The 9,332-nt window shown below is 30.1% G+C and overlaps 1 long non-coding RNA gene across 1 annotated transcript; it reads right to left on the reverse strand.

Moving 5' to 3' along the window:
- Positions 1-1,340: 1,340 nt before the first annotated feature.
- LOC139426619 (uncharacterized) lies at positions 1,341-8,897 on the reverse strand. The gene is made up of 6 exons (XR_011637845.2): positions 8,875-8,897; positions 7,635-7,664; positions 4,995-5,009; positions 3,565-3,582; positions 2,156-2,170; positions 1,341-1,447 (listed from the first exon to the last, which is right to left on the reverse strand). It is a non-coding gene; the product is annotated as an uncharacterized LOC139426619 (long non-coding RNA).
- Positions 8,898-9,332: the final 435 nt, after the last annotated feature.

The following is a 9,332-nucleotide window of genomic DNA, read 5'->3' on the forward strand; positions in this document are numbered from 1 at the left end:
ACTCAAATTTTCAGTAAAAGCATTTTTTTTCTTTTGTATAATTAGGTTTTAATAGTTTCAACGGGACAGTTTCTCATCAGGACAAGTTCCTATGACGGTGGAGGGAATTGAAGAAAAGACAAAAATCAAGCGAGTGCTGCAAATTTTTTAAACATGTTAGCTAAGAGGAATAAACTGTCTCAATGCGTAATTTTATTGAAACTAAGTTGGGTAAAAACAAGTTTTTGTGTAATGAATTTTAGATGAATTAGGGCATATAGATTTGATTTTTTTAATTTTAAATTAGAGGATTTCGTGTGGTCACTGCCTCTTTCTCTTTTAAAAAACTTTTCCAATTTAAATTACTTTGAAGAGTATACCATTATCGCGATTCATATTCATCCTGTCTTTAATTTTAAGAAGAGTGTCATTTTATGTATTACAAGAAAGTAAATTTTTAAAATCTTGCTTGCTCTCATTCGCCAATCTCCAGAACTGATTATGCTGTTCCTGTAAGAACAGTAGAATTAGCTCCACTAATTTATTTCGCTTTAGTCTTTTTTTTAAAACCCTAGCTTTTGTACAGTGCGTAAAAAATTAAACAGGCCAGCTTTAATACTGTTTGATCTAATGATCAGGTCTTCACGTTCTTGGACTCAATCTTGGGCTTGGTTCATTTCCACGACCGACCCTTTCATGCCGGGGAAAAAAAGTTACTATTTACTTATGTCACTTTTTTTTTAAATTGCTAAATTTCTTTAGAGAAGAAGGGATATTTTGTCAAACACAGAAAACTTAAGAGCCGGGATAGCCTGGTTGGTAGGGCGCTGGGCCCATGTTCGAGGGTTCGATACCCGCCGGCCGAAGACTCCCCTTGTAGTAAATGGTGACTGATACACGTTAAATCTGTTGAGTCACAAAGTCCTCCATGTTCCCATGACAAATCGATACATCTGGGGGTACTGATCCAGGATTTTCCTTGCCATCTGGATTGGTTCAAAATTACATGGCTACGGAGTTGAACATTAGTAGTCGTAAACCCAAAATTGGGTCAGCTGTTCAACGACGGATACAAAAAACACAGAAAGCAACTGAAGAATGGAAAATAAGATGAAGAAAACAAGGGAGCATTTTGAAAATCTATTTTTTCTTGTATTATATACTTTCTCAGCCAGTCAACCCTAATGGAGAAAATTTCCTAAGATTCCACTGATTGATTTTACACAGATTGACTTAAAACTTAGCAAAAATTTAAATATTTTGTTTTGTTTGAAATTTAAAAAAAAAAAAATCCTTGAGGAATGTAATTTAATTAAATTTGAATATTTTTCCATTTACAATGTAGATACTAAAAAATATTTTTTCTCTCTTTAGAAATTTCTTTATTGATTTCAGAGTACATTTTAGATTTAAAAACACATTCTTTAGTCGTCGTCCAGTTTCTTCTAGTTCTTCAAATGAGAGGTACCTGAAATTGAACATTAAAAAACCTAAAATTTTACTCATGAATGATAACTGGTGGCAGAAATTTTATTTATGTATGCACAGCTGGCATATAATTTTTTGCTAATGCACCATGAATATTTTTTGTCTTAAGGATCAGATTTTATTTTTAAGAGCCAAATGGTTTCAAAGAGTTGACTTTAAGTGGGTTAAAAATTGCTGTTAACGATTAAGTTACAAAACCAGACCAAAAACGGATATTCTCTGAATAAACATACTATTTTTTCAATACCTTTAGATTCTTCACTATCAACGTATACAGTGCAAGCCTTAAGAGAAAAACTTTCTATTTAATTTTTAAGTGAAATTAATCATGAAAATTTTCTTTTATGTACAATAGAGATTCATTTTTATAACCATTTTTCTTATTGAAAATTTAAATTCTATGGAAAATGTAGAAAAGTAAAGCTATGATATTGTTAAAAAATTAACTGTATCGTCAAAAACTATTATCGTCCATCTAGAGGAAATTTTGTCTAGCCCTAATGTTTTGTAAAAGACGCAACTGTGTTTTGGTCATAAAACTTTACGTGTCTCAGAAATGGGTTAAAAAGCAAATTTAATTTTTGTTATTCTCAAAAATTATACATATTAGAAGGGAAAAAAACCATTGAAATTGTAGTTTGTAATTACTTCACAAGAAAACCTTGCAATTATATAAAAACTTTCTTACTTTTCAAACAACTTTCTGAAAAAATAAAGAATAAAAAAAGTAGAAGAAATTAATAAAACAATTATTTCAAGATTTTCTTATATATATGGGTCATTCTCACAAAAACAGTCATTTTCATGTCCCCAGTATATTTTATGTTTGTTTTACACCTTACGAAAAAAAAAAAAAATTCAGGGAAAGTCCTTCAGAATGCGAACAAAAGAATAAAAATAAAATTATCAATTTTTATTTTTTATTTATTTTAGGTAATTAAGATATACCAATATGTCATTCCCTCACATGTCCCCACTGCTGATTTAAAAAAAGAAAAAAATTGTTTCTGAAATAAATTTTTTTTTTTTTACAAATTCGTGTTTTTTATTTCAGAATACTGAAATATAGAATTCAGAAAATCAATTTTAAATTTAATTTGTGATAAAAATATTAACACAGCACTATTTTAAACTTTGTCCCCAGTGTTTCGCGTCATTCCCTCACAACAATGTTGTTATCACCTGCAATCTTCTTAGAATAAAAATATTTTAATAACTTCAGAAGTTAACAACTGGCATCATAGAACAAAATTGCAGTATGTTTCCATTTTCAACTTAAAGAAGCTTTGCTGTGGAATAAATTTAAATGAATCAAACCAGGTAAAAATTTTTACATTTGTCATTTCCTCATGTCATTTTTTAGAGTAAAATAAAATACAAGTTCATCGAGAAAGTGGATAATTATATGTTGCTTTCTTGTATGACTATAATTGCATGTGATTGACTTCAGAAATTAATTAGGACTAACTGTTATTTTTAAATTTTATTGAATTCGTCATTCCCTCACTAGTGTATAAAGTGAGGGAATGACACTGAAGTCAGGGAATGATTCAAGATGAGTATATTATTAAATTTTTTTTTGTTCCATCGTGCCAGCGAATTTTATTTCCCAAACCTGTAAAAACTATTAAATATATAAGACTTAATTATAATAAATATTAGATATACTTAGTATGTTATCATTTTCAAACTTTAGGTAGATGTAACTTAGATAAAAACATGTATTAAAATAAAATATCATTCCTTCACTATTAGTGTCATTCCCTCACTTTTTAAATAGTGAAAATAATTAATTTACTTATTAATTAATTTGAAAAATAAATAAATTAATTAAATGAATATTATAAATTAATTATTTAAAAAATTAATTAATTTAAATATTAAGTATAATTTATAGGATATAAACTTTCTTTATAATGCCATTACATATTTCTATTAATATAAAAAGTTTCAGAGCTTTTTATTCACTTTACTTTTTGGGGATTTCATGAACTGAAAAATGACAGTTTTCGTGAGAATGACACATATATATATATATAGAGAGAAAGTTTTTGCTAGCAAGATTTATAGATCAGAAGGGAAAAAAAACTCACTTACCCTAACTAAAGTCTTAAGCTGCGGAAGAAAAAAATTAAAAACGCTAAATTTTCAATTATTATTAATTAGATAATATAAGTATATAAATAAACTCAATTCTGCCATTAAAAAAAGCCATATCTTTACATATAATAATATAAAAAATGTGTGTGTATACCGGATTGCGGTTAAACGGTAGACTCTAAGAATACGAAATTCAACCTCAAGCTGAATGAGTACAATTGAAAACTTTTTACGAAGGCCGATTTTCGATTTTTAATCACATTTTTAAATTTAGAAACATTTCAGAAATGGAATTTTCTCATTGGCTTAGCGGGAGCCATTGATTCAAAATAAGCCATGGTCAAATATAACAGCAGTGGTGTTTGTTAGCTTATTGCTCTAATCAAATACGTTGTTTATTGCGTGTTCTGCAATAGTTAATTATTTTTTATTCGTCATGCTAGGTTATCTGAAAGTTCAACGTGGTCGGGCTAGAATAAGCAGACTACGTCACCTGGTTCTGGAAACATCCCTGAGGATGCTACGGAGACACTCCCATAATTCTCTGTGGAGGGAATCGTTCCCCCCTTTTATTAGCACGGCAACCCACGCTAGACTTCGAGCATTTTAAGGTAGAACAGTTAAACGAGGACCGATACCGTGCACCCTCGATCCCTTCACATTCAGATCAAAGTGGTCACCCACCTGCTCACTGGTCAATAATGCTTGATTTTGAGGATCTATTGTTAACCGCGTTTTATGATCAGTCCATTGTCGAGTGCTGCTTTTTAGATTATGGTTTCCTCAGTTTCAAATAATGCATCCTATAAGGTGAGTCCCACACTGACAGTGCTAGCGAGAAGCGATAGGCATTCGGGTGAATAGAATAATTCCTATGCGTTTGCATTAACATGCGCACATCATCTCTGCGCATCCTAATGCAAAAATATTAGAATTTGCTTCTCACTTCTTGCTTGCTGTTTCATTATATAACTAATTAGGCTCATTTTTGAAGTCCGATCCCGCCAAATCCGAAGTTTAATATGACAGATAAAGACAGAACTTCAAATATTATAACGCTTACTTGCAAAGAGAAAGGCGAAATAAAATAAAATATACTAATGAGATTGTTGAATTACGAATATATGGCTTTTTGTATTTTGTTTTGTATATTGTATATTTGAAAGTAGTAAGGGAGTATGTATGAAAACTATATTTGAAAAAGATTTTGGGCCATTCTGACGGAATGTGACAAAAATCGCTTATGAGAAAGAAGACCTGATGGGAGATTTTTTTGTGGGTAAATGTTTTTCACTGATAAATTTCTCATTTGCATTCAGTGTGAACGGTCCCTTAAAAAATGTGTCGGTGTTGGTTTTGGGCTGAGCCGCCTTATTCATAGTAGATGCTCGACTAAATACTAGTGAAATAAAAAATATCTTTCTTACGCCATTTGTGACTTTCTGTAAAAAAGAGAGAGAAAAAAGACAGGATTAGTTGTAAATTCGACATTTATATTTATCGAAAAATAAAATAAAATTGCCGTCATGCAATGTAACAAATCCAATAACAGGTAGTAGGGTAAACTAACCAGTGAAGGAACACTTGAGCTTCGCTTGCCTTTTAAAAAAATCATATTAATATCAAAATTCGTAATTTTAGTTAAATGACAGTTTCAACATATTTGTTACTAATTGCAAATTATGTAAAAAAAAATTGTAGAGAACTTACATAATATTGTTTTAAAGTTCTGGAGGTTCAGCTCTTACCAGTGAATGAACACCCAGTAAAGGAAAACTTAATTTTGGTTGTTTTTCAATGCTCTTTAAGAATTTATAAGCCATACAAATATTTAAAAACAAGCCTATTGTTGAAATTATAACATATAAATACTTGAAAAATGTTAACTTTTTTTTTGTAATCATGAATTGAAAATTAAAGTGTTAACATATTAACACATACTGTTCATTCACTGGGAAATCTATGCCCAGTAAAGGAACATGCCTGTTCCCTCACTGGTTAGAAGTTGTTTTTCGTATTTTTAATGTACTTTTGATGCGAAACATCACTAAAGGTACAAGAAAATTAAAGTTTATCTTTTATTTTCATTAACTTAGAAAAAAACCCAGTAAAGGAACATTTGTTCCTTCACTGGTTTTTCATCATTTGGTGATCCATTGAGTGTTTATTCAATGGATCTTATCTCAGTTCTCAGAACCCTTATCTCAGTTCTTTATTATGCTATGATGCTTAAAAAAAAAAAAAAAAACGTAACTTCAATAACTATATTTTGAATTCTCTTTTTCACAATGAGAAAAATAAAACTATTACATGCAATTAATTCCACTTCAAGCATATAAATACAAACACTCACCTTATAATTTTTTCAAAGAAACAAGGTGTTGCAGGGATAATAACAAATTCAAAAATTTTTCCAGAGAAGTCTATTTGACCAGGTAATCCAAAACATTGCTAGATGACTTCTTATTGTTTGGCAGTAAGCTATTGTTACCAATCAATCTAAAGAAAAACTTTCAAATTCTTATTTTTAATCAATATATATGAAATGTTCCTTCACTGGTTGGTTTACCCTAGTAGTGTAGTAATTTATTTACGTCGCACTAAAAAAGCACAACAGCATGCCTGCCAACTTTGACGCACCTAGCGTAAAATTTTATTTCTATATTTAAAGTGGTAGTAAACTGTATACTTTCTATATATTCCTTGCATCTTTAAACTTAATTTATAATCTTTTTGACCACTACTATTTTTTAAAAAATTAAGCATATATATTAACATGTAATGCTGTAATGGTAGTCTTCATAAGTTCCTTCAAAATACAACGTACGCTTCTGCCCCAAATAGTAATTTAAATTCCATTTTACTACTACTGGGGAAAATCATCCTCGAAAGGATTAAATGTTGGCAGGTATGCAGTAGGCTAGTGCTTAGCAAACCCGCGTTCTTCTTATTTATTTTTTTTAAAAAGAAAAATAATTTTAGTAGTGTCCCATACGGAGCCCAGAAGTCTCATAGTTTTCCCTTTTTCAGTTTAATAGTTCGAGGGATCAGATACCCCACGCAAAGATTCTCTCACAGAAATAATTTTAAAATTTTTTTTTGAAAAGTAAATGTTTTCGCCTGCTCTTTATAAAAATGTACAACTAGTTTTTTTTTCTGAGGACGGTGGTCAGCTTACTATTCAATTTTATAATCGTGGTTGAGCAGCCGACCCATCTTTGGGTTTACGACTACATATGTTTAACTCCAAAGTCTCATAATTTTGAACCCAATCCAGAAGACAAGGGAACTCCTGGATCAAGTATTGGGAGAAATTTTGCTTTCGTGGAGGACTTTTTGATAGAACTAACTAGCGTATGTGTTACACGGAGAGGAAAACCACGAATAGACTGACGGCAAGGGGCCTCTAATTCATGATCAGTCTCCTATAGAGGATATTTAACGTCATCAATGTGGTCGGTGCGAGCAGGACGTTATTTCGTTTTTAAAATAAATAAATAAAATATCTGAATTTACTTGCACTAAATTTTTAATTTTATTTTATTCAACACTATAAAGACAAATGTAAAACTATGTTTTTAATGTTCGAAATATTTGCAATGCAAAGGAAAGAGAAACTGTAATTTGAATGTTTCAGATTTAATTTGTTTCCGGTATTTGTATTCTAGAGATGGCAACTCGAAATTTAGGATCTCAGTATTTAAAATTGGGAAATAGCTAATAAGTAACCAAACGTGTTTAAAATTTTGCTAGCATTTAAAATCAAAGTGTATTTATTACATCTTTCGTATATGTAATTTAATTATTAAATCAAGGTTGTCAATGTCGATTTAAATCAAAAGCTATAATTTGACCATGTAATTTGCTACCACTTTAAAGATTTGAGAAAAAATACCTGCTAATGCAGGGAGTAATGCAACATTTTCTTTAAAAAAATATTTAGGTAATTTTTTAAAAAAAAAAATTTGTTTCAGATTTTTTAAAATTTGTTTTATTTAAAAAAAATTTTCTTCGCAATTTTTATTGATAAAGGATACTTAAATTTTGAAATGAAGTCAAATACTCACATCTAGAAGACCAACGACGGTAACCCGTAACTACAAAATGGAATAAATCTATATACATGCATACATACAGACGCCACACACATATATATATATATATAGATAGATGTATAAAATAAATAATAATACCAATGAAAGTCTGTGTAAAAAGAAAGAAGAAATTCACGAAAATACATCCAATTTCATTAAACTTTCTTTTTTTGACAAAACGGTTTCCTGGTGTAGCGAAAAGTTCATCAAAGCGACGAAATTACCATCGTCACTTCTTCAAGGAAACAAATTTTATCAAAATTAAAATGGACCTAGATATCTGATGCGTTTCACCTCGTGATAGAAAATTGCTGAGTTCTTATTGTAGATTGCTGATGGATATATGTAGAGTATTACGCGCGTTTTTGCGTTACATTTAAATGATCTATTTTACATTTATTAGTTAAACCAACGCTTCCTACAACTGAAAGCCTCCACACGGTTTTTTTTTGGTAGTCCGATCAGACCTCTATAGAGGATATCCATTGTTAGAACGAGTCATTTAATACAAAATTTAGTAAAAATAAGAAAGTGGTAGCAAATATATGTCTAAAAATTTGTTTAATTTATGAATATGATTGGTTTGTCTTATTTACTTGTCAACCACAACAGATTCAATTCTCAAATATATATGATAAATTTCGCTCATTCGCTTTTAAAATAGAATATGGGTTCATGCGCACAACTGATTCATTTTTTAAATAGTCTGCGCAGACTACTTATAAATATCTAAACTAGCTCCATTATATAGGGTAAGTGTGGACAAGTCATTAGATAAATTATTTAATTCATTGTTATTTACAAATAGGTAAGTATGTTAAATGAAGAAATTTTTTTTTAATCGTAAGTGTACAAAGTTTTCTGTTCTAAAGGATGAAACTTATTTGTAAATAGAGCGATTCATTAGCTGACGACAGGGGTGAAAGCGAGACGGAAAAGAGGAAAGGCTGGTAGTAAAACCATTTCAGTTATAGCTAGTTTTGGGGAGGAGTTTACTTATTCTTTTTTTAAATTTTTCCACAATATCTACTTTATCTTGGAAAAGAAGTAGTTTTATATATATGCCAGAATTGTAAAAGAAATCTTGATAGTTACAATATTTCATTTTTTTCGAAAAAAATGCTGGAATGAAATGTTTTACGTACCAGGTTTTTCTCTTTTCCGTCTTGCTATATAAGGGCTTTCACCCATGGCTGACGACATTCATACTTACCGCTTTTGGTATTGCCTAAAATATATTAAGTAAATTAGTAAGCGGACATGGGTTTCGTTTTATGATAAAAAAAAAAAAAAAACATCGTATGTTTACTACTTTACGTTTTTTTTTTCTAACCCTTTCGCGCCGACTGTCACAAATACGTGACAGCATGAAACTGTATCAATCAGGATAAAAAGATAAAACTGGTAATCAAAGTAATTCTTTAGCAGTTTATTTGTGGGCGGAGTTATAATTGTTTGATTTATATAATTCACCATTACTTTGTTCAAAATAAAACTATTTAGTTATACTTTGAACTAACATTGATTATATATATGATTAAACTAACAATAATTAAAGAAAAACCAAAGTAAGTCTGTCAAATTAGCAACGACTACATTTAAGTTACCGCTTTTTATTTAATTGCAACTTGATTCTGATTTTGTACAAATGCTTTTCTGAATCACACGTCC

The sequence above is a fragment of the Parasteatoda tepidariorum genome, chromosome 5, assembly GCF_982258835.1.
Source record: "Parasteatoda tepidariorum strain Cologne lab strain chromosome 5, Ptep-v5.0, whole genome shotgun sequence".
Classification (NCBI taxonomy): domain Eukaryota; kingdom Metazoa; phylum Arthropoda; class Arachnida; order Araneae; family Theridiidae; genus Parasteatoda; species Parasteatoda tepidariorum.